The sequence below is a fragment of the Diceros bicornis genome, chromosome 14 (assembly GCF_020826845.1).
Source record: "Diceros bicornis minor isolate mBicDic1 chromosome 14, mDicBic1.mat.cur, whole genome shotgun sequence".
Taxonomy (NCBI): Eukaryota; Metazoa; Chordata; class Mammalia; order Perissodactyla; family Rhinocerotidae; genus Diceros; species Diceros bicornis.
In genome coordinates, this window is record NC_080753.1 from 45940356 (window position 1) to 45962633 (window position 22278).

Consider the following 22278-nt stretch of genomic DNA (forward strand, 5'->3'; position numbering starts at 1 on the left):
ACTATACCAAACACACTCTTGCATCAAGCCTTTGACCTTATTCCTCCCCCTACCTAAAAGACTCCCGCCTTACAGATCTACGAAGTCCCCTCCTTCTCTCCTTCAGGTCTTGTGCGTATGTTAGTAACCACACAGTTACCTCCTTCTCTCTCCTGCTTTGTATTTCTGCATAGCACTGATCATTAACTGACCCACTGTATATTTCACTTCTGTGTTTACTATTTTCCCTCCAACTAGAAAGAAGCTCCATGAGGTCAGGTATTTTTGTGTTTTCTTACTGTTGTATCCTTAGCATCTAGAATGGTGCCTGGCCCATATATGCATAAAAGAGTGAGTAGGGAGTTCATTAATACTGTAACTGCATATGAGATAGTGAAATGTGGGCAAGATGTGATTCCTGCCCTCAATGGTAAGAAATATAATCAAATAATTAAAAAATATATGCATGGACATTAAGGAATAGACAAATGGAAATAACTGTATGCCTGCCCTTCCTTCCTTCCTACCTATCCTTATGCATTCATCCATCACCCTAACCATTCACCTATTCAGTAGCAGAAACATTTATAATATTAGGGGAAGCATAATGGTCTGAGGAAAGTAGTCAACTCCACCTATGATTACCATCAAAATGCTTTTTGGAAATGTGTTGTATGAGACAGGAGCAAAACAATTGTCCACACTGGGGTACTAGAAAAAGGAAGGTGGTGCAGAATATGATGGCCTAGACCAATGGTTTGCAAACCTTATTCAGCAGATATTTTTTCTAAAAGGAATTTTACAGAACTCCAATATGTAATTTAGAAGACCTGGTTGTAAGTCTTCCCTTTCTGAGAAGCCCAGAGAGATGTTACTTTCCCCTTCTCCTACCTCTAATCCTCCACAGCATCAGAGGCATCTTCGCACTTAAGACTCTATTTAGAACACAATTTGAAAGTGATCAACTTCCACAAACGGGACCTGAGAGTTTTCATCATTTTTATAACTTTAAAAAATTATAAAAAGTTAGAAAAGCAAGAATTGGGAATCTGGCTTGGTAAAATTAAAAGATTTAGCCCCATCACAGGTGATATGATAGACTCATACACTAAGACTCATATACTATCCATTCTTAGCTGTACTCCTAGGCTAGCCTTAGCCATTTGTCTTTTTTTTTTTTATGATTAAATGGCAACTAAGATAAATGAAAATGTAGACATCAGCAGTAGTAATCTGATAAAGATCCAGATACTAGTGTTGCTGACAGAGCAGAGACAGAGCCAGGCATGAAAATGAGCTCTCATTCAGTTCTGACCATAAGGAATGATCCCAGAACAATCCTTATATGATGTTTCTTCCTCTTCTTCACTTCCCATTGCTAATATTTAGACATATGCTTCTGGGAGAACAGAGAGGTTCACTTTTCTGTTGAACGGTTTAGTTGCTTATCATCATTTGAGCCCACTTGAAAAGTGGAGTGATGAATCATCGTCATTTATTACCATCAATCAGGAAAAAAAGCAATTGTGCAATTTATCAACATCATCCTACAAATACTGTGACATACAGTGACACATAGTACAGAAACATATTTACACAACGTTTTGGGGTTCTATATTATATTGATTGCTTTAATCAAAGAAATCCAAAGATTAATATAGATATAAATAGATTTTCCCATATTTACGTAGTACCTGAACAAATCTATTTTTCTTTAAAAAGTCAAACTGAATTAAATTTGTCTCCATGATTCTTATTGTCTGTACCACACGCCTTCTGCCAAATGGTGCTCTAAGAACCAACAGCATTATATCCAAGACAATACCTTCACCTTGGGCTTTGACCATCAGCAAAGTGTTTAAACGTTAATTAAGAACAACTTAAGTAATTCTATGGGGTTAAATAGAGAAAGCTATTTTTATCTCTTAAATGTGAAACTTAAGTATGATAAAAATGTAAGTATTATAGCATAATATGCAACAACAGAGTAATTATCCTACTACTCTAACTACAGCCTAGTTCCTCAACCTAAAAATCCTATTCAAAGAGCTTTACTGTAAATACCAAGTAATATGCATTTATATTTTCAGAATTACTTCACCCAAAAAAGAAAACTTTTCATTGACAAGAAACTGACAAACATGATGACTAATTCCAAATGGTATAATACTTCTTCTTGAGTTTTCTTGAGTCAAAATATACTGACAGCCAAATTTCAAAACTAAAAAACAATTTTAGAATGGAAACTTAGATATAGTAAGTAGGGCCAGTTATTGTTCTCTTTGAATGAAATTGTCAGACTTTGTATATTTTTGTAGAGAGCTTTCAAAACAGAAGTAACACCATGATGAGCTGATTCAATTAAAGCCCACTCTGACGCCAGGGCAAAAATCCAAGTCCTCAAACATGGGTCTCTCATTCCACATCAAGATAGCCTTTATACAAGTCATGGCAATTACTGTTCAGGAAAAAGTTCAAGAGTATAAACAAATGCCTTCTGCTCTCCAATTTAAGTCCTAACGCAACAAAAACCACACTTAACGTTTCCTGCCATCTAAGAACAGGTGGCCTTAATGTTATTAATTAATAAAACCAATACCAGCTAATCTCTAACCAATAGTATATGTAATATACATCCAACCACCTCTTCAGGAAATAATCTCATGTCATCATAATACTGAGTAGAAGATGTGTAGAAAATATGCAGACACAAGTTGGACTGAGTATATTCTTATAACAGTACTATAGGAAAGTAAGGCTGAAGAAGGAGTGGAAGATGGAATGAGAGAAGATGGGGGAGAAGAGGAGGAGGAGGAGGAGGAGGAAAGGGAAAGAAATATCTTTTACATGTAGGTATACTATGATTTATACATAAACGCCAATGAATGATAAAAAGTAGTACAACAGTAATAATAATTATTTGAATTAAATAATTCCAGCTAAAATAATAAAATGCCACACTTCACACATAAGTTACTCAGAGCTTTTAAAAAATTTACAACACCCATTGCTAGTTAGATTTTGGTAAATTTGACCTTGTCGTAGATGATGGATGGCCCTATAAAGGGAATATGGACATATGTATCAAAAGCAATACAGTCTTCATCCAACAACTTGACTTTCTGTATGTCTCAATAAATAAAAAAATCCAAAATATAGGAAACAAACTGTGTGCAAAAGGGTTCATCTTAGTAAAAGAACAACAACAATTTCTCTGGCTTAAAACTCCATACTGCATAACTTGCTTTTTTTTTATTCTTAAGTTACTTCTGCTTTTGTCTTTTCTTTCAACTGGACCATAAACTCCTTGAGGGCAGCAACTATGTGTTCTTTATCTCTCACCCTCTATAGTGCTGCTGTTCAGTACTCATTATTAGTAAGGTACAAGTCAAATCAGACGAACAATGAGCAACTGATATTCTTTTCCTAAGTGGTCAGATTATGAAACTGGGGGGTAATTCTAGACGTCTCTTCAAACACCCCCAGGGAATTGTGACTTCATAATGTAGATCTATATAACAGATGAACTCCTGGCAGAATGCTAGTGCTTTATACCATTGTTTTAATGTATTTCAAAATATATGCCAAAAAAATAAAAGAGCAAGAATGAGCTCTTAGAAATTAAATATTTGATTGCCAAATACACTAAGGAAAGGGTTAGAAGATAGAGTCAAAATCTCCCACAACATAAGGACAGAGAAAGAAAGAGGAAAAAATGTGAAGGAAAGAGATGTAGAGGATCTGTGAGGGGATCAAACATCTGACTGACAGGAGTTCCATTAAGAAAGAACAGAAAAAACTAAGGAAAATATATCAAAATAATAAAAGAAAATGTCCCAGGGCCAACAGGAGATGTAGTTTCCAGATTACTCCAAGTACCAGTCAGAGTTAATAAGACCCAAACATCACTATGAAATTAGAGAACACCAAGATTAAAAGATCCCAAAAGTTTAATGAGAAAAAACAACACTGAACCAAGAAAACAATTTAATTTTTTTTAGAGGCTTGTATTTCTTCTTCTGGCAAGAAAAAACAAAGATCAAACACTTCAGGGTTAACAAATTGTATAAGAAGGTTATAAGCCAAATTTGAAGCAAACTGAAGGTTGTATGGTTTTAATAAATTGATAAAATTAAATAGGGAGTCTTCATTTGACCCTTTGCATTTGACCCCTTTCATAAAGAGGGACAGGGGTCATGAAATTGGAAAAGAATGTAATCAGAGCATAACTTGCCCTATAATGAACATTACTTACATAAATAGTTTTCAATTTTTAGCATCAATGTGAATACGTAACATGGGAGACTGGTTAGTAGTTTTCAATTTTTAGCATCAAGCTGAATACGTAACACGCGAGACTTCATAACAGTCACAGAATAGACTTGTTAACAACCTCAGGAATGTGAAAATAAATGTACAGTTTATACATGTTGGGAAGTAGAGGTGTACAGAGAGCTATAGAAATATATAACGTGCCTTTATCTTCATCTCATGGATCTTTAAATATACCACTGTAAAGTTATCCAAGGAAATCTGAAGTCGAGTTTTTTCAAAGTGATCCATGCATTAAAAACTTTGTATTAATGTTGGAGAGGATGTGGAGAAACAGGACCCCTCATACAAAGCTGGTGGGAATGCAAACTGGTGCAGCCTCTATGGAAAACAGTATGGAGATTCCTCAAAAAATTAAAAATAGAAATACCCTATGATCCAGCTATCCCACTACTGGGAATCTCTCCAACGAATCTGAAAGCAACAATCCAAAGAGGCTTATGCACCTCTATGTTCATTGCAGCATTATTCACTATAGCTAAGAAGTGGAAGCAACCCAAGTGTCCTGCAACTGATGATTGGATCAAGAAAATGTGGTATATATATACAATGCAATACTACTCAGCCATAAAAAAAGACAAAATCCTCCCATTTGCAACAACATGGATGGACCTGGAGGGTTTTATGTTAAATAAAATAAGCCAGAGAGAGAAAGACAAACACCATATGATCTCACTCATATGTGGAATATAAACCAACACAGACAGAGAAAACTGTATTGTGGTTACCAGGGGCAATAGGGGTTGGGGGTGGGCACAAGGGGTGAAGGGAGACATGTATATGGTGATTGACAAACAAAAATGTACAACCAAAATTTCACAATGTTATAAACTAAGACATCAATAAAAAAATTTTTTTTAACTTTCTATTGAGAAAAATTATAGGACATGGAGACATGTATGCTAGTTGGGATTGTGTTTGATTTTCTTTCTGTTTTACATGTGATTCCAAGTCACTATATTAGTAATCGAAATTAAAAATTCAGCAAAAAGAAAAAAATCACATGCTGTATATTAGTCTGGTTTGTAGAAGGTATTTCCAGAAACCCAGGAAATACCACTTGGGTACACATATAGTGCAGGAGACAGAAACTGGCATTTAATTGACAGGCCAGATAAGATCATTTGCATCCCAATAGTATATCCCACAAGTGATTTCTGAGGATCATGAAGGTCCATTTTGGCATGAACTCATCTTTAGAGTGCCTCTCTACTCTACACGTACTTTCCCATTTCAAACCAAGAGCAAACTAACTGATGCAATGACTACCAGAGGGTTCTCCTCAAAAGCCTGGCTTTGGTGGAAAGCAAACAGTTCTCAAACACTTAGTACTGTCTGGTCAACTGAAAGAGCTGGTAACCCCATTTCTTTTCAAACTTTTTTGTTTTTCAACATAAAGTGGTCTTCCTCTACTTCCATCTACCTATATTTTTGTAGGACTTTTCTTCCAAAGATTCAGCCACTTTATACATATATTTTGATTGTCCTTGTGTGAAGAAATCATTTTGCAACTCCATAAAGAGTGGAAAGGTGAGCACCATTAATCTCATTTCTTAAGGGGACAAACAGGTATAGAAGTTAAATAGTGACACTACCACAACAAAGTAGGATCAAAATTCCTGTCTTCTGACTTCCTAGAAAGCATCTTTTGGAGCCACAACAAAGTCATCTCACGGCGTTAATGATATTAGTGTAGGAGCTGACAAATTCAGGCCAGAACAGTTACACACAACCCAGAGTACATGGTCATAATGGATTTCCAGTCCTTAGCTAGTTTAATTCAACCCCTTTGAAAAATAAGATGAACAACTTCAGATTCAAATTTAAATATATATATATCTCTTCCTCTAAGTTTCCCTCAAAAGAAAACTAGATTTTTTTTCATTAACATATGAAATGAAGTAGCTTTTGCATTAATACTGAAAAGAAAAAAAATTACGAGAAAATAGAGGCGGGGAAGGAAGGAGGAGGGGAGGGGAGGGGGATGTCCATTCACAATCTTTCAGCAGGATTAGAGGAAGCGTCACACTTAAACCTGTTTCTCAAAATGTTTTTTTCATCAACTTCCTGAGTATATCATGAAATCATACTAACACGGGGGAAAGTAAACATACAGGATAAAGAGGAAAATTTTAGTAATGAAAGTACAAGTAACTGAAAATAACGAGAAGAATTTCAGGATTTACTGAATATTTGTCCTTCTAAAAGATTCTGAGGGTTACAAAAACATCAAGGGAAAACAAAACCCAAACGAATAATGGGTTTTCCCTTTGGGGGAAAAGTCTATTGTAACCAGAATTGTAAGGGAGGGAAGAACAAAAGTGGCTGTGAGGAGGCTCTCTTACTAATTAAGCATGAAGTCACCTTCAGAGCCGTTGCACTGGCTGTCCCTGTCTATCTAAGAATCAAGAGTGCCCTGGAGGAGTAGTCTTCCCTGCCAGATGAGCCAACTTGCCCAAGTAGAAAGTACAGCCTAGGAACTATCCCCAAGAGAAGTGGGCTTTGCTTACATTTCCTATCAGCAAGCAGACGGGAAGCATTCCTAGCCTGACAAAGAGGTAAGCAGAAGCCAAGGCTAAAAGTAGACTGCGTTGCTGAGGTTCTAACATTGAAAGAACGGAAACCATATGGGAATTACTTTATTATTCAACTGAAGCCTTCAGGTGGTTTTAAATTAAAAGGAATATTGTCAACCACATCCCCAGGCCCTTTTTATTTTCCCTTCTCCACTCCCTCCTCCTCTATTCTTTTCAAATTTTACAAGCTCTGTGATTTAGCAGTGGAAATTCCCTAAATATAAATTAAGCATTATGTCCACCCAAGAAATTCTTCTTGGCACTCAACCAGTAGTTTGGTATTAAAATCTCTCATATGACTCTTGGGAGAGTAAGTTAACGTGTGTGTGTGTGTGTGTGTGTGTGTGTGTGTGAGAGAGAGAGAGAGTGTAAACTTTGATTTTTCCTTCTTTAGAATATTCTCCTTTATGTAAAGATATTCGTTGAAAAGTATACACACAGTGTCAGAAGGGATGTAATCTCCCTGAAGAAATTTAACAACTATACTGCAATGTAGGTCACATCTCTAAGAAATGACACCCAGTTTTTGTGCAATGGTAACTAACTACCGTGTGTAGAGATCTCCCACCACTGCCACCATCACCACTGTGAACATCCCCTCCATAGCCCAAACATCTAGGCCTTAATTCCTGCAACTCTAACGAGATAATAATCCTGACTGCATTTGTCAGGAGAGGCTGATAATGCTGCAGCAACACACCACTCTCAAATCCTAGTGACGTGTCATAATCAAAGCTTACTTCTTGCTCACGCTACACGTCCAACCTAGGAAAGGAGATCTTTCCGTCAAGGCCCCTCAGAGACCCGACTGTGCAGGCTCCATCTCGATGTGCATTTCCACTAAGGTAGGTAGAAGGGGATGAAGCAAATCCCACAGTAACTCTTAAAGCTTTATCTGAGAAGTAACATATGTGACCTCTGCTCACGTTTCATGGACCAAAGACAATCACATGGTCATGCCCAACCTCAAAGGGGGCAAGAAAGTGAAACTGTACTAACTTGTCCCCAAGGAAGGCAATCGACACATTTGTGAACATCCTTGATGACCACAGGAGTCTTACAAAGGCTTAAAAGAACAAAAAACTTCAGAGAAACCACAACTTGATTCTTGAGGTACACAGATCCCATCTTATTTTTACTTATATTCCTAGCCCCCCGGACAAAGACTCCATGTCTGCTTGACAAAACAATGAGAGAGAGACTGGACAATGTGTCTATGACAGTTCTTACTCCTTTGGACCCCAGGGTTAATTTGGCAGGTTAAGTAAGAAATTTCTTTCTGCTGTTAAAACAAAGAAAACAGAATAAATGAATGAATGACGCCATCTATGTTCTTCAAGCGCTTCCCGGGTTCTCTACAGGACAGGAAAAGGGTGCTGAGGCTTGAGTGAGTTTGATGAGACAGAAATTCATACAGATATATGGGAAGACTTCCCTTGCTAGTCATTTAGAGAGGACCAAGATATTATTTCATCACTCACCTACCCTTAAGGCAGATGCAAATTTTCTCCCCATTAAGAACTCAGGGACAGAGTACTCCATTTTAATATGAGTTAAGTCTCTCTTCACTTAGTACATACAGAACAGCAAAAGAATGTCTGCATAAATCTTGCTTTCCCAAGAAACAGTCCAAAAAATGTGTTATCTGAGAGAGAAACTGAAGGTCAAATGGGAAAGAATACATAGAAGAGGAACCTTATTTTCTCTAGCTCAGAAATACTTTCCTAGAATTCCTTCTCTGGTACATTAACCCTGCCCTACCCTCTGAACTTTGAAATGGGGAGAAGTGAAGGAAATATATTGGAAGGAGACTGGGGAGGCTTTTTGTAATGTTAGAATACTGCTTACTGTTTACTAGATACATGGAGAGACTTAAATAAAAAATTCATGCCAAACCGTATCTGTACAAGAGACCAGCTGTTCTTATTTACTCCAACAGAATGGTTACACAGAACTCCAAGCTCTATTATCCAGGCTCAGTGAACTACTCTAGCAACAATTTCACGGGTTTTGAAGCATTTCAGGTCGCAGAACAAGGCCCTCATTTTATAGAGAAGTGCTGAAGACAGTTTATTCTAAGAAGAACTCTGAAATTCGACCTGAAAGCTATCAAATCTGACCAAGAAAAACAGATCTCACCACAATGCAGTCTCAGCTCCTAAACTACTTTCCTTCTCCCCTTCACGGCTGAGACTAGCCAGGACACCACCATCCCTATGCTCATCCTTGATGACTGACACTTTCCAGTGAAACAGGACCAGATGTTGATGACCCCAGTTTAGCATAGACTTTCAGTGGTAAAGCTTGAGTGAATTCACATCCCTCTTAGAGTGCTTTTGGTTAGAGCCATCTCATTTAAAAGGTTTGTGAGCACTCTTATTTTTTATTTTTTGATCAACATCAATGAATGACTGAGAACTATATAACTATGAGGAAGCAGGTCTAAAGACCACTGGCTTCTAAGTATTGAAGGGGACTAGTGACAAGCTACAACTACAATAACAATTGACGTTTAATGAGTGTTTTCTAAGCACCAGGTTCTGTGCTAAGAGCTTCACCGTCTCATTTAAACCTTAACCCAATGAGCTGTGCCTAGTGACTTCCTTCCAGTACAGTATGGAAAAGGCGAAAAAAGAGTAACTTCAAAGTGGAGAAACCTGGCAAACATGACCTCAGCCAGGTGATCAAGGTCAACATCAATAGTGATAAGCCATGTTGATAGCATATACCCTTGCCATGACGTATTGACAATGGTGATTCACTTCTGTGGTCTTCCTCTCAAAAACCCATAGCCCAGTCTAATCATGAGAAACACATCAGACAAATCCCAAATGAGGGACATGCTACAAAATACTGACTGGTACTCCTCAAAACAGTCAAGGTCATCAAAAACAAGTCTGAGACACTGTCACTGATCAGAGGAGTCTAGGTAGACATGGCGACTAAATGTAATGTGGTATCCAGGACGAGATCCTGAAACAGAGCAAGGACATTAGGGCAAAACTAGTGAAATCCAAATACACAGTCGCGTTTAGTTAATAATAAAGTACCAATGTTGGTTCCTAGTTTTGACAAACACACCATAGTAAGGTAACATGGTAACCAGGGGAACGAGGTGAAAGGTGTATGAAGACACTCTTCTTATCCTTCCAACTTTTTGGTTAATCCAAAACTGTTCTAAAATAAAGTTTATTTTAAAAACCCTCTGAGAAAGATGCTCTTATCTCCCTTCTAGAGATGAAAAATTGTAGGTTAAATGGCTTCCAAAGTTACAAGCTAAAGAGCAAACGAACATGGTCAGATATGTCTACTGCACATTGAAGCAACCAGTGGAATAGAGCCGTAAGATAAACCCTTGCATAAGATCTATTAAAATGACCTTATTCCAGATACATGCTGAGAAACTTAAACTAAAGGAATTTATTTCACTTACATTCATTTTATACACTCATAACAATGCATTTTTATTTTAGCACACACTTTTAAAGAAAGGGACCATAACATTACTTTCTCAATATTTCATCTTTATTTTTCATCACACATTTCAATTACTCAGTCAATGCCATGTGATGATCACATTTAAACAAAATTAGCTTAAGATTTTGCCAAAATGTTGATGCTTCAATATTCCGTAAGAGAAAAAAGCATGAGCCAACGGACATTTCACCCCATAATGCCCTATCTTTCAACGGCTCTCCCTTGGTACCACCCACATCTTCTCTTCTGATACTGGATATTTCGGTGCTGGTGAGCTCAGCCTGTTCCTGTAATAGGATGAGGGGGTTAGAAGCAAGGGTGCCCTTCAAAAGGAAATGACGACATCCACGTAAGGAAAGACTAGCGTTCACTTTGGGTTTCTTTAGATTCTGAGAGATAACTCAGCTGTGGCTGTTCCAAAAATCTAAAGAAAACTAAATGCCCCCTGAAATATAAATTCTAACAGTGTTATCTACTAAACCAATGTTTCCCACAATGTGAAGCCAGCCTCTCTGGGAAAACTCCAATATCCTCCCAGGAAGGCTCAAGCTGTCCAAGACATATTCTTTCTTTCCTTGAGATTTGCCAAAATCAGACAGTAGGATTCAACAAATATTTCTAAATACTGTACTTAATATACTGTTCCCTGTGAGAATACAAAGTGGAAGTGATCCAGCAAGTAAGAAAACAAGCTTCCTTTTGTATGATTAGATTAGCCTGCCTAAAGACATGTTTTTCTCAATCTTGTTCTATTTACAAGTCTTTTTTTTTTTTAAAGGCAAGTGATTCCTTGAATTATTGATTTTATCACTCTGAGCTTATCTCAGGAATAGGTAAAACTCTTCCCCCTGCCCCTTTATACTTCACACTATCCCAAGGCAATTAGTTCATGGCACCATATCTGTTTTAACAGGAGAGAAGGAGAGACAGAAAAAAGAGGAAGTGAATATGACAAATTTTCCCACAGTATCACAGCAAAACAGCAGTGGAGTAACAGATGGAGCTAACTCTCCTGATTCATTGGACAATGGAAATAGAACCAGATCCAAAGTTTAATTTCTTCCCTTCACCAATGGGAAAGAAATGAACCAAGTTCAAGAAGCCAGAATCATTCCCCCAGGCACACTCTCACAGAGCAACTTGGCAAATTGATACTCATCCAAAACAAACCCTTCTTCAAGAATTTTTGCTATTTTTATAGCTGAACTCATGAAAAATCTTTTCATTTTGGAGCCCTGGGTGGCTCAAGTTGAAATTTTTAAATTTCTAATCTCATACTGGAATGAGGCGCCAAAATGTTGAGAGGCCACATGGAAAGTTATACTTTCAGGATCATTGCGGTGAGATAGAGACTGGACCTCAGAAGAAGACTGTCCCTTGGGTAGATTCGTGGGGGCTCAGAGAAGCATTTAAACCTCTCAATGAGTATCTCCAAGTCTGTCTGAATCCTGATCCTCCTCTAGTCAGACATCCCTAATCTAAACCTCCTACTTATATCCTCCACAGTCTCAACATTCCAGATGGACGGACACTGAATTCATCATGTTAATCTCTCACCCTTGAAATCCTGTCCTACCTCCCAAAAGACACCTGCTGAACATTAAACCAAGATAGAGTTTCAAAGCCAAAGACCTACAAAATAAGGAGAGGTCAGATTTTTCAAAGCACTTGCCAATAAGCCTTTTTAGTGTCCTGTAAAGTTTTCATGAATGGTGTCAAGTTTTCCCAATGATTTTTGTCTCTGCTTTTGGCTCTCCAGATGTCTGAAATTGCCAACTGTCCACATGGTAGGAAAAGTTTAACCATGTGAGACAGTGGAGAGCAGATAAAACACATATGTAAAAACATGAAGCAAAAGCTCACGGTTTAATCTTAACGTTTACATGTCCATATTAGAATCTGCATATTAGTATTATTAACTCTCTGCTAGTAAAGCCACATTAATCAGCACAGCAAATAGAACTGATTCAGCCATTTGCAAGGTGAAAAGCACTTAGCAACATGGCAGAGCCTTATGCAGTGCCTGGCACTCACATATCATTGAATTAATCAGTCGATTATATCTTCGAAAATGTCTTTGACGTCTTCTGCTAAATGGTCATGTACAGAAGAAAAGAAAAGCTTTTCCCTTTCCTGGTCCTCACAAATATTTCTAGATAACTTTTACATTTGAAGTGCTATTTTCATGATTGCCTTTTGCCATATTTAATATGTAGATAATTACATATGAATATTAGAAAGTTTTTAAGAACAGATAGGCAAAATAAAGACATTCAATTACTCTCAAATCAACTAGAGATAATAACTTTTAGGTTTCTATATAATCTCCCAAACTATTTCCAATGCCTACACATTCATGTATGCATGCAACACAGGTATTTTTTCCAAAATAGGATCACAGAAAAATTACAACATTATTTTAACGCCTCATTTGGTATTTCGTTGTATATTTCTACTATAATTTATTTGCCCACTCTAATACTCTTTACACATTTATACATCAAAAATAAATTTGTGATAAAGCATTCTTCTAATCATTTTACACGTTTGATCATAGTCTTATGACAAATTTGCCTAGAATCTGTATTGCCAGAAATATGAATAAGCACATTTTGTGGCTTCTGATCTTATATAATGCAAAATAATCTCCAGATAGTATAAAAAAATTTTCCCCCCAAATAATATGTTTTTTCCCATACCTATAGTGACACTGGATTTTATAATTATTCTCAAACATAGCCAGTTTTGATAGTTAAAAATTGTATCTTGTTTTACTTTACACCGCTTAGAGAGTGATTGTTCACATATTTAAATATAAATAATATGCATAATATTTTGAAGCATCAGCTTGAAGTGGATACTCATAACCAGCATCAGGGACAAGAAGCTTTGAGAAACTAATAACTGTTAAAAAGGTACAATATCTATTGAATTCCTAGTGTATTCATAAAAAGTGTTTCCATCGTTTTTTTTAAGATTGCTCAAAACTTTTGGAGAAATTTCCTAAAACTCAAGATATATCAGAATGGTTCAACTTAGGATGAGATATGCCCAGGGAGTTTTTTCATTGTGTTTTTGTTTTGTCTTGGTTTTACTAGCACCTCATCTTACAGATACTTGATATCTTACATGTTCATACTCTCTCTTTACCTCATGGCCCACTTGAATTTTGCTTTAAATTGGTATGTGTGTATGTGTATGCACCCGTGCACACACATATGTATACATATATGTGTATATACACATACATCTATACATATGCATATACATGCCCCATATACATATATATTTGATCGATGTGTATGTACATACACATAGATATTACACTTTGCATTTTTCCCCTTAGTCTCAGTAAATCAGCTACTGAGATGCCATGAGCTACACTTGCTCTGTCTCACAAGTATGACGGGCTTGTCTTGGCTCTGCAAGGAGCAAGCCCAGCCCCACACAATCATCATAACTGACATCTATGGGCAAGATGCCAAGGTACACCTCAATCACGTGTGCCTGTTGGAGAATGCTCACTCACACACCTGCTTCAACGGTGTGAGTTCAGCCTGTGGGTTTTCCTTGATTGATGTTGGTATAACTGCTTCACGTTCTCTGTGGGTGAAGGGAAGTGGGCTCTGCTCAAAGCAGTTTGTGGTGCTTCGCACTTCCACTTGATATGACACAAGGAACAGCAAGTTACAGACGTGGGCGCATGCGCCTGTAGGCTCTCCATGCCCTCAGGGACAGACCGACAAGGCACCCAACCTTAAAATAAAACAAGAAAAAAAGAGGCTTTGAAAGCCAGGAAACAAGCAAGCAAAGGAAGCATCTGTCTCTTTCATTCTAAACAAATCTCCCCCCATGAATCATACACACACACACCTCCCCCACTACCCCAACCACCACCATCACAGGACCACTGATTGCACTACCTCCAGGCCTCCGTAGAGTCTTAATTTTTGTTAACTAAGTGAATTTGTTACTTGCCCAAACTATAACAGTATTCATAGAAGCATTCTAACCCACAAACATAGGGGAAAAAATGCCTACTTGAGCAAACTTAACAACTTTCAACAAGGTTCAGTATACCCTAACTAGGAACAGGTTACAATAAATCATGTCCACGTGGGTAGCTTTTCATCTTTTCACATCCATTTCTTATTTTTGAAACAAACATTAAGTCTGCTAAGGAAAAAACCTAATTTTGGATCTCTGGTACCCCACAACCAAACTCAGTCTGCCATGCACATCCCCAGATGAATGTTCTGGCAAGACTCCACTGGATTCAATTACTCTCACACTGTGTTCTCCTTCCAGTCTCCTTGACTATGAGATTTGAGACAATAACCATAACTTAGAAAAAACTAATAACAAGGAAAATCCAAGTAGAAAATACCTGTATGTCCTAGCAAAGTATATGCAAAAAAATTCACCAACTGAATGCCAAAACATTCCTGGCTTTTTAAGCCACTCCACACACCCAGTCAGGGAACCTTGAGAAATTCTAGCAAAAATGTAATAATTGTATTTGACTGAACTATGTAAAATTGCCATTTTTGTACAACTGAAATACTGACAGTTTCATATGGATCAATCTATTTCGTCACATTTAAACATGCCAAAATACTTTTGGTGATTTGGACAAAATGTTTATAAAGTACAGAGAATCTTCATTTTCTTCATCCTCTCATTTTCGGCAATCCCCTTCCCTCTTTTTGCTTCCTCTGTCGCCTCCTTTCCCTCTTTCTCTTCACCTCCTCCCTCAACAGTGTCAGAAGGAGGCAGGAATGAGAAGGGATCCTGAGTAGCCATCTGGAACCAGATCTGGGTTTGGGCCAATTTCAAGATCCAGAGGTAGACCTATACTTCCATTCATAAAATTTTTAAAAATAGGGCTCTAAATATAATGTTTTCTCCTTTCACGTCTGCTGTTCAGGGACTTTATAGCCTAATAATGACATTCACTCATCCAAGGTGGGTTTAAGACCACACTTGAAAACATAACTGGTTACACATACCACATGTTTGATTTTTGAACTCTACAACTGAGCTAATCCCAAATCAATTGTCACCTTGACATGTGTTTTCTCCCACTGGTCCCAGAACTGTGTTGACATTTTCTAGCCACCTTGCCTTCTTTCTAAGAAGCCTTCACTGGAATACACGAGAGTTTTCCAAACACCTTCGCAAAGTGTAAGAGGAAATTATGGCACTGTTATTTTGAGACAAGAGTATGCATTTAAGGGAAATATCCACATCTAAAGGAAAGACTTTAGTCTTTGTGGGAAGTAGAAAAATAGGCGGAAAAAGCTGTATTTCTTAACCACATATGTAACAACAAGGAAGCCCCTGCCCCCCACTGAGTGTGGCAGCCAAATGTGTGCTGGAACCTTCTGATAAATGTCAAAGGTCAGGCATTAGAAAGAAAAGATGCCAACTGAATGTAATAACGTGGAAAAAAATCCTTTGAAATTTTAAAGAATCTGGGAGCATAAAGTGGTAATAAAACGCTGCCTTCAATACACTGCAAGCCTAACAAAAACTAAATTTAACTCCTACTTTTAAGAAAATATATTAATTGATATAGTGCTCTCATTTCTGTACCTTTCCTTCCATGAAGATTCTGAATATCTTCAGTCCTCAGGGTTATTAGCAACTTGATTTTGAATGTCAGTGGGATAGGGATGGGGAGACAGAAACTTCAGGAGTTTAGATCCAAAATTACAAAGTCATGACCCAGTCAAAAGAAAACCAAGTGTCTACCTAATATCAACTAAATTTTAAGATTTTTCTTTCTTTAGACACTGCCACCCTTAAGAGCTCAGTTTCTATTATATTATTCCCTTAGAGACACTGTAAATTTTATATTGCAAGACAAAAATAGAAATATGAGGAGCCCAAACACAAGTCCCCTCACTGTCCTGAGCAATAGAAGCGTTTATCTGATCTTATAACACAATGTGACTCTAAAGAATTAGTATCAATTCACCTACGATACATAGCGACCGAAAACTACAGTAACGGCTAACACGTGCAGCAATCCTACTACACGTGTACATAGTTCTGTTTTACGGGGGTTGAATATGCTATCGCACTTAATACTCTTTTCAGCAACCATATGAGATAAAGAACTATACTACATTTTGCACATGAGGAAACTAATACTCAGAAAACTAAGTAATTTGCCCAAATTGACAGAGCTGGCGGTGAAGCTAGGATTCAAATCCAGTTCTTCCCCATCCCAAAGCCTCTATCTGTTCACTTCTGACCTTCTCCTGCACAGGCCAGTCAAGAAGTAACTGTGAGGGTGGGAGGTGAGGACTCTAGTGAGCAGCAAAGCCCCTGCCTTGCCCATTCAGGACAGGTATGGGGCAGCTGTTACTCAGACTCAGCTGATATTTACCATGAGAGACTGCAGTTTCAGGGAAATGAGATCTTCTGCCTTCTCTGGAAAAATTAACCAGATTTATATATGTATATTTTTAAATACTGGCAGCTAGTTCTTTAAATACACAGACACACACACACTCCCTTATATGGGCAAACACAACATATCTGAAGGCTGAATCAGGCTCTGTGGGCCACTAGCTTACAACACTACCCCACTGATTCCCATTTATTATATCCACCAGGAAGCCACACTATAGTCTAAGTCCAGAAGTTTCAACGGAGCCTTTATTAATTTATATTATGGTTCCACATACTTTGCAAATCAAAACTCTCCTTAAAGCTATAAACAGTTTCAATGGACTGAAGAGAGGTTCAAGTTTTAACAACAGTAGCATCTATCTTATCACACATTCAATACCTGCAAACGAACAATAAAATACCATCACAGCCACTAAGCAGGCAGGTCCAACAGCAGTGACAGCAGCCCTTGGGTTCAATTAGTCCAGGCTTTGCCAGATCTGCAAACCAGTGAAAATTTCAAAAAACGCAGATCACCAAGGCAAAAAGCACCTGCAGGAACCACTATCTCATAACCTTTCTTTTCCCTCTTTCCCCTTCGAGTTTGATGATTTGGCAGTTCTGGAACTCTTCCGAGAGGAGTCGAGACTCACTCTGCCAGCCCCAGCTGTTCAAAGCTCAGCCCAATCTGTTCCATACAGTTGGCTGTATTATAACAATAATGTGGCTACAGTTCACCTTCATTTACTGCAAAGATCATTAACCATCCCTCAGAGAGATATAGCATTAAAGAGAGTGCTCGCGGCATAATAAATGGAAGTCTCTGGGTAACAGAGTCCCAAAAAGGTAAGACGATGCCAGCAAGGCCACCTGACACTTCCTATAGCCATAGAAAAGGGAAGAAAACAAGGGCAGGAGAGATGGAAATCAGAAAGAAGAGAAGAACGTACCTGGCAAGCATGTATATTCACGTGAAGAGAGAATAGCGAGGAAATAAAGAAAATCTGAAATAAAGACAACAGGACATTTAATGTTAAATCACAGTAGAGACATGATTCTACTTGTCTGGCAGCTCAAGCATTCTACTGTAGAAGTAAAAGTAAATTTGGAAGGAGAGTAAGAACAGAGAAAAATGAACTGCAATCCTATACAGGAAGAATGCAATATTCTAGACAATTTTAAGTACTGTAAAAGACGGTGAATTCAGTGAAACCTCTCTATAAACCATGTATCTGACCTCCCATTCATAAAACCACTGAATTACTATGTAGAGTGGGCATGTTTCTTCATTCAATTCATGCATTCAGTTATTCAAGTCTTATATGAGCCTCATTTGAATTTTGTTCTCCAACCACTCCATCTTTTCACCCAAGAAACCAGCACTATGAAAGCACCCAGGGATCAGGATCTTCATAGAAAGTTCTTCATGTTATATAAATACCTGGGAGTTCTTCAGTTGATAATGAGAGGGAGTTGCAATTGTTGTATTCATTTAAACCAAATTCCAGTCAATAATGGATAGATAATTGGTGGTTAAGTGGGAATTCTACTGGCAGACCCTATCTCCTAAGGATTTACTTTTGTTGGAACTACACAAGTAATATATTTAAAAAGCAAAAACGACAGCCCCATATTCTACACCTTCACTATTTTCTTTACCTTCCTTTCTTTAGTTTAATTTATCCCTAGAGCAGTGGTTCCCAACTGAGAGCGATTTTGCCCTCCATGGTACTTTTTTGGTTGCACACTGAGGGAATGGGGTGCTACTGGCAATTAGTGGGTAGATGCCAGGAGAACTACTAAATTCCACAATACATAGGAAAGCCCCCTACAATACAGAATTATCTAGCTCCAAATGTCAATAGTGAGGAGGTTGAGAAACCCTGCCTGAGAGCTGTTTCAAGGATTAAACTCCCTCTGGTGATATTCTATATGGTTTTTCCGGAGTAGTAGAATAGAAGGGCGTCTAACTCTAAATGACATCTCGTTATTATTAAAATACCTTCTCTCCACTTAATAGTAACATTTAACATAAACAAAAAGGAAGGCAAGGGACAGAAATTTAAAACAAAATTAGAATCACAGTGGAATCCTGGTAAATTCTATTATAGCACCAAACTTTCCATAAGGCTCCAACCAGTGATTTCATTACTAAAAGGTACAAAAAAAAAAAAAAAAAATTGTCTAATTCAATTCACCTAGAAAGTAGCTTCAAACATATGGACCCAAAGACAGCAAAAAAAATTAGATTTATAAAGAGGAAAAATAGCCTTAGCCACCTCTTGTGGAGACACACACACACCCCCCCACACACACATACCAGAAAATCCAGAAGAAGCTATGTTAAAACTCTTACCCTGGCTTTGAAGAAAAGAACCTCACCTGAGGGGGGCACAAAACCTGGATTTAACTCTTTCCTGAAAGAGGAGAGACAATCCCACCAGTCACACCTGGAAACTAATTAGCAATCTTTGATGTATTCATCTGTCCACAGCCCAAGAGCTCAGTGGAGTCATCCTAACATTTATGGTGCTCGGTAAAAAATAATTTGCCGTGAGGTAATTTAGTGTAAGCTCAGGTCATATCCTGATCTTGCCAAATAAACATAACTGCCAAGATCCTTTCCTGTTGCTTTAGCCTTCAGACTGATGTGGTTGCTCACCTGGTTGGCTCCCTTCTTCCCACTGATCCTCACTCATTTCCTTGGGGTTTTAAGTGTGTGTGGCAGGCTACAGGAAGGTCTGATATGCTTGGGCTCTTTGGCTTTTCTGGGTTCCTCTTGGCAGTCACACTTGGCCTCAATTGGGAAGGAAAAAAGCAAAAGGGAGGTGCAGTCTTTAACAGGGATAGAGATATGACTTCCCAGCCTAAGGAGAACATGTCCTGCCCTGTCAGGATGTGGAAATCGCTTTTGAAGTAGAGCCCAGGCCTCCGGAGTGCAGACCATCCACCAGCTATTGTTCCAGTGTAGTCTTCCACTCAACACAATAGAGACACAATGACAAAGGAATTCATTCACTGACTATTGAATGCTCACCTACACAGGTCCTGGGAGCAGAGAAAATGGACCCTGGAAAGGCATGTGTCCTCAGAGCAGAAGAAAATGTTCCAAGGGATATCTTATTTGAACAGACTTTTTTTCCCTCTTAAGTGAACAGAATACAGAATATGAATTTGGTAACTTAATTTATGAAATTGTCCATGCGTAACTTAAAAGAAAAACATGGATCTAGTTTTGTTACCACCCTAGCCACTCCCCAGATCTAACCCTAAAGCTGCTTTTGTAACCACTGTTGACAGAATCTCTCACCAGGGTGATGGAGATAACAGTAGGTTATTCATCTCTAGTTTTAAAAAGGAGAAAAATTAAGAGCAGAGAGACTGGATCATTTCTACTGTAACCATGTCAATTAAGGAAGCCTTTACTGGCCAATATACTTATACTCTCTGGAATGTATTAAAAAACCAAAATCCCGTCCAGTTCAATCCCAGAAGGAAAACATGCAGAAAACAGCAGTATTCAGCAATGGGCATTGAAAGTATTTTCAAGTCTGGGCAGAATTCTAGAAATTACTAAATTAGCCAATGATGTTATATTGAACAGAACTCTCATCCTTAATGTAATTACATTAAAACTCCTGAAGACTTCTTCCCTCAAAATGCTTTCCTCTGATCAAAGGAGGTTAGGGTGAGAAGAAAGGATGTATGGATGGGGCTAGAAGACCAGAAAAAAGGGAGAAAAAAGGGATCACTAAAACCATATCCATATCCACAATCTAGCAGTTCATTTTGCAAAATGGTAGATCATTCATATGCTTTTCTTTTACTCATGAAACTAAATTCACTCATTATCCAATACTACTTTGTTTATTAGAGCTATTGAATTATAACAATTTAAATCATAAAATGAATTATATTACAAAATGTGGATTTTTATTGCACACCAAGGATGTATTTTCTCAAGTGAATTTTTCTGGCATAAATACAAAGTTGATCATAATACCTCCAAAGCGTCTTCCAGTTTCCCTGAAGCAGAACATTGTGAACAGTGTAACCAACTGTACCTGTGTGTGTGCGTACACATGTATTTATTTTTTACCTCATGTTCTTATAAAGTTTTGGCATCATACTCTTTTATCTCACACAGTCATGTTTGGGACACCCAGCTAGTTTACTAAGCAAAGTTAGTAGTCAGAATTAAGTTACTTAACTATAACAACCACTGTCAGGGAAATTTTTTTTTAAGAACATATTTTTCTGAATAAATATGATGAACACTACATTTTTGTGAGTCCTCTTTGAGAATATAAATAAACAATCAGCGGATACCTGTCACTTACAATCCTCCTGTAATTTGTGGAATCTGTGATTTGCGACAGGAAAATCATTCATTTCCCTAATGATCATGGAGAAGTCTGCTGATTTTTAAATAATGTAATTGAAGAGACAGTAAGTCAAAACATATAAAACACCCTTCATACTTATCTTAGCCATCTGCAAAGTTTCTTATAGGCACAAACTATTTAACATCATGTCAGGCAGTTTTATGAGTTTCCCAGGAATTTTAAGTTACTTAAATATGAGCATTTTGCTGTCTTGATATAAAACTCCAAATTAGCAAATTTAAGGTACAAACAGAGAAATCTGACATAGCATGCTTTCCAGCATGGCTCATAAAAAGGCTGAGAGAAGTGGTGATACAGCACGTAGGTAGTGATCAAAGAGACGTATTTTAATGGCACAGCAGAAAAATCAAATTTCCTGAGGAAAATAAATATGAAAATGCCATAGAAACAAATGGCAGAAAACCTTACATTCCATTATGTCATAGTAGGCAGCTTAGGTTTTCCCTACTCCTCCAATATGATTAAAGCCTGATGCGAAAAACATCTACATTTAATTTAAATCTTTCAAACTAACCAGAAAAAGTAAAAAAAAAAAAAAAAAAACACACACACACAAACAAGTCAAAGTAAGCAGCAGCCCAATTTTACCCATTTCCTTCACAGGTAAACTAAGCTGGTTATGATGTTCAGTTTTCTAGCTGTGAGACGCTAATTATTCCTCTCCTTCCAATGCTCCAGGCTTTTGAGGCCTCTCATCGCCTACACCCTCCCTGCTTACCTTCACCCACCCAATCCTCCTATTCCTAGATTTAGTTCAACTGTCTGCTGAAGACCACAGGAAGAATTACTTCCTCCCTCCTTTGTGTCCTTACAGAACTTCCCATTTTTGCTAATGAAGCACTTCTCAAACTGCATTGTGACTAGCTGAGTACACGACCGCTTCTCCCACCAGAATCCAAATGCTTTGAGAACAGATTCAGCGTCTCATCTATCTTTGGTCCCCAGGGTCCAGCAGAGGGTCTGGCATATAGTAGGCGTTTAATAAACATTCGTTGAATTAAGTGAGTCAGAGAACAAAGAAGCATTTAATTATCCCAAAGACTAAAAGAAAAAAGGATCGAGTCAGAAGAACCTAGCTTCATTTTTTTTTTTTTTGGTGAGGAAGATGC

At 37.8% G+C, this 22278-nt stretch overlaps 1 long non-coding RNA gene across 8 annotated transcripts in view; it reads right to left on the reverse strand.

Moving 5' to 3' along the window:
• Positions 1 to 22278, reverse strand: part of LOC131414101 (uncharacterized) — a 299351-nt gene that overhangs the window by 63304 nt on the left and 213769 nt on the right. For 7 of the 8 annotated variants that reach the window (XR_009222117.1, XR_009222111.1, XR_009222116.1 and 4 more), the window contains one exon: positions 13898 to 14120. The exons of the other annotated variant lie outside the window; for it this stretch is intronic. This is a non-coding gene — a long non-coding RNA (uncharacterized LOC131414101). The remainder of the gene's footprint in view (positions 1 to 13897; positions 14121 to 22278) is intronic. 8 annotated transcript variants of the gene reach the window in all.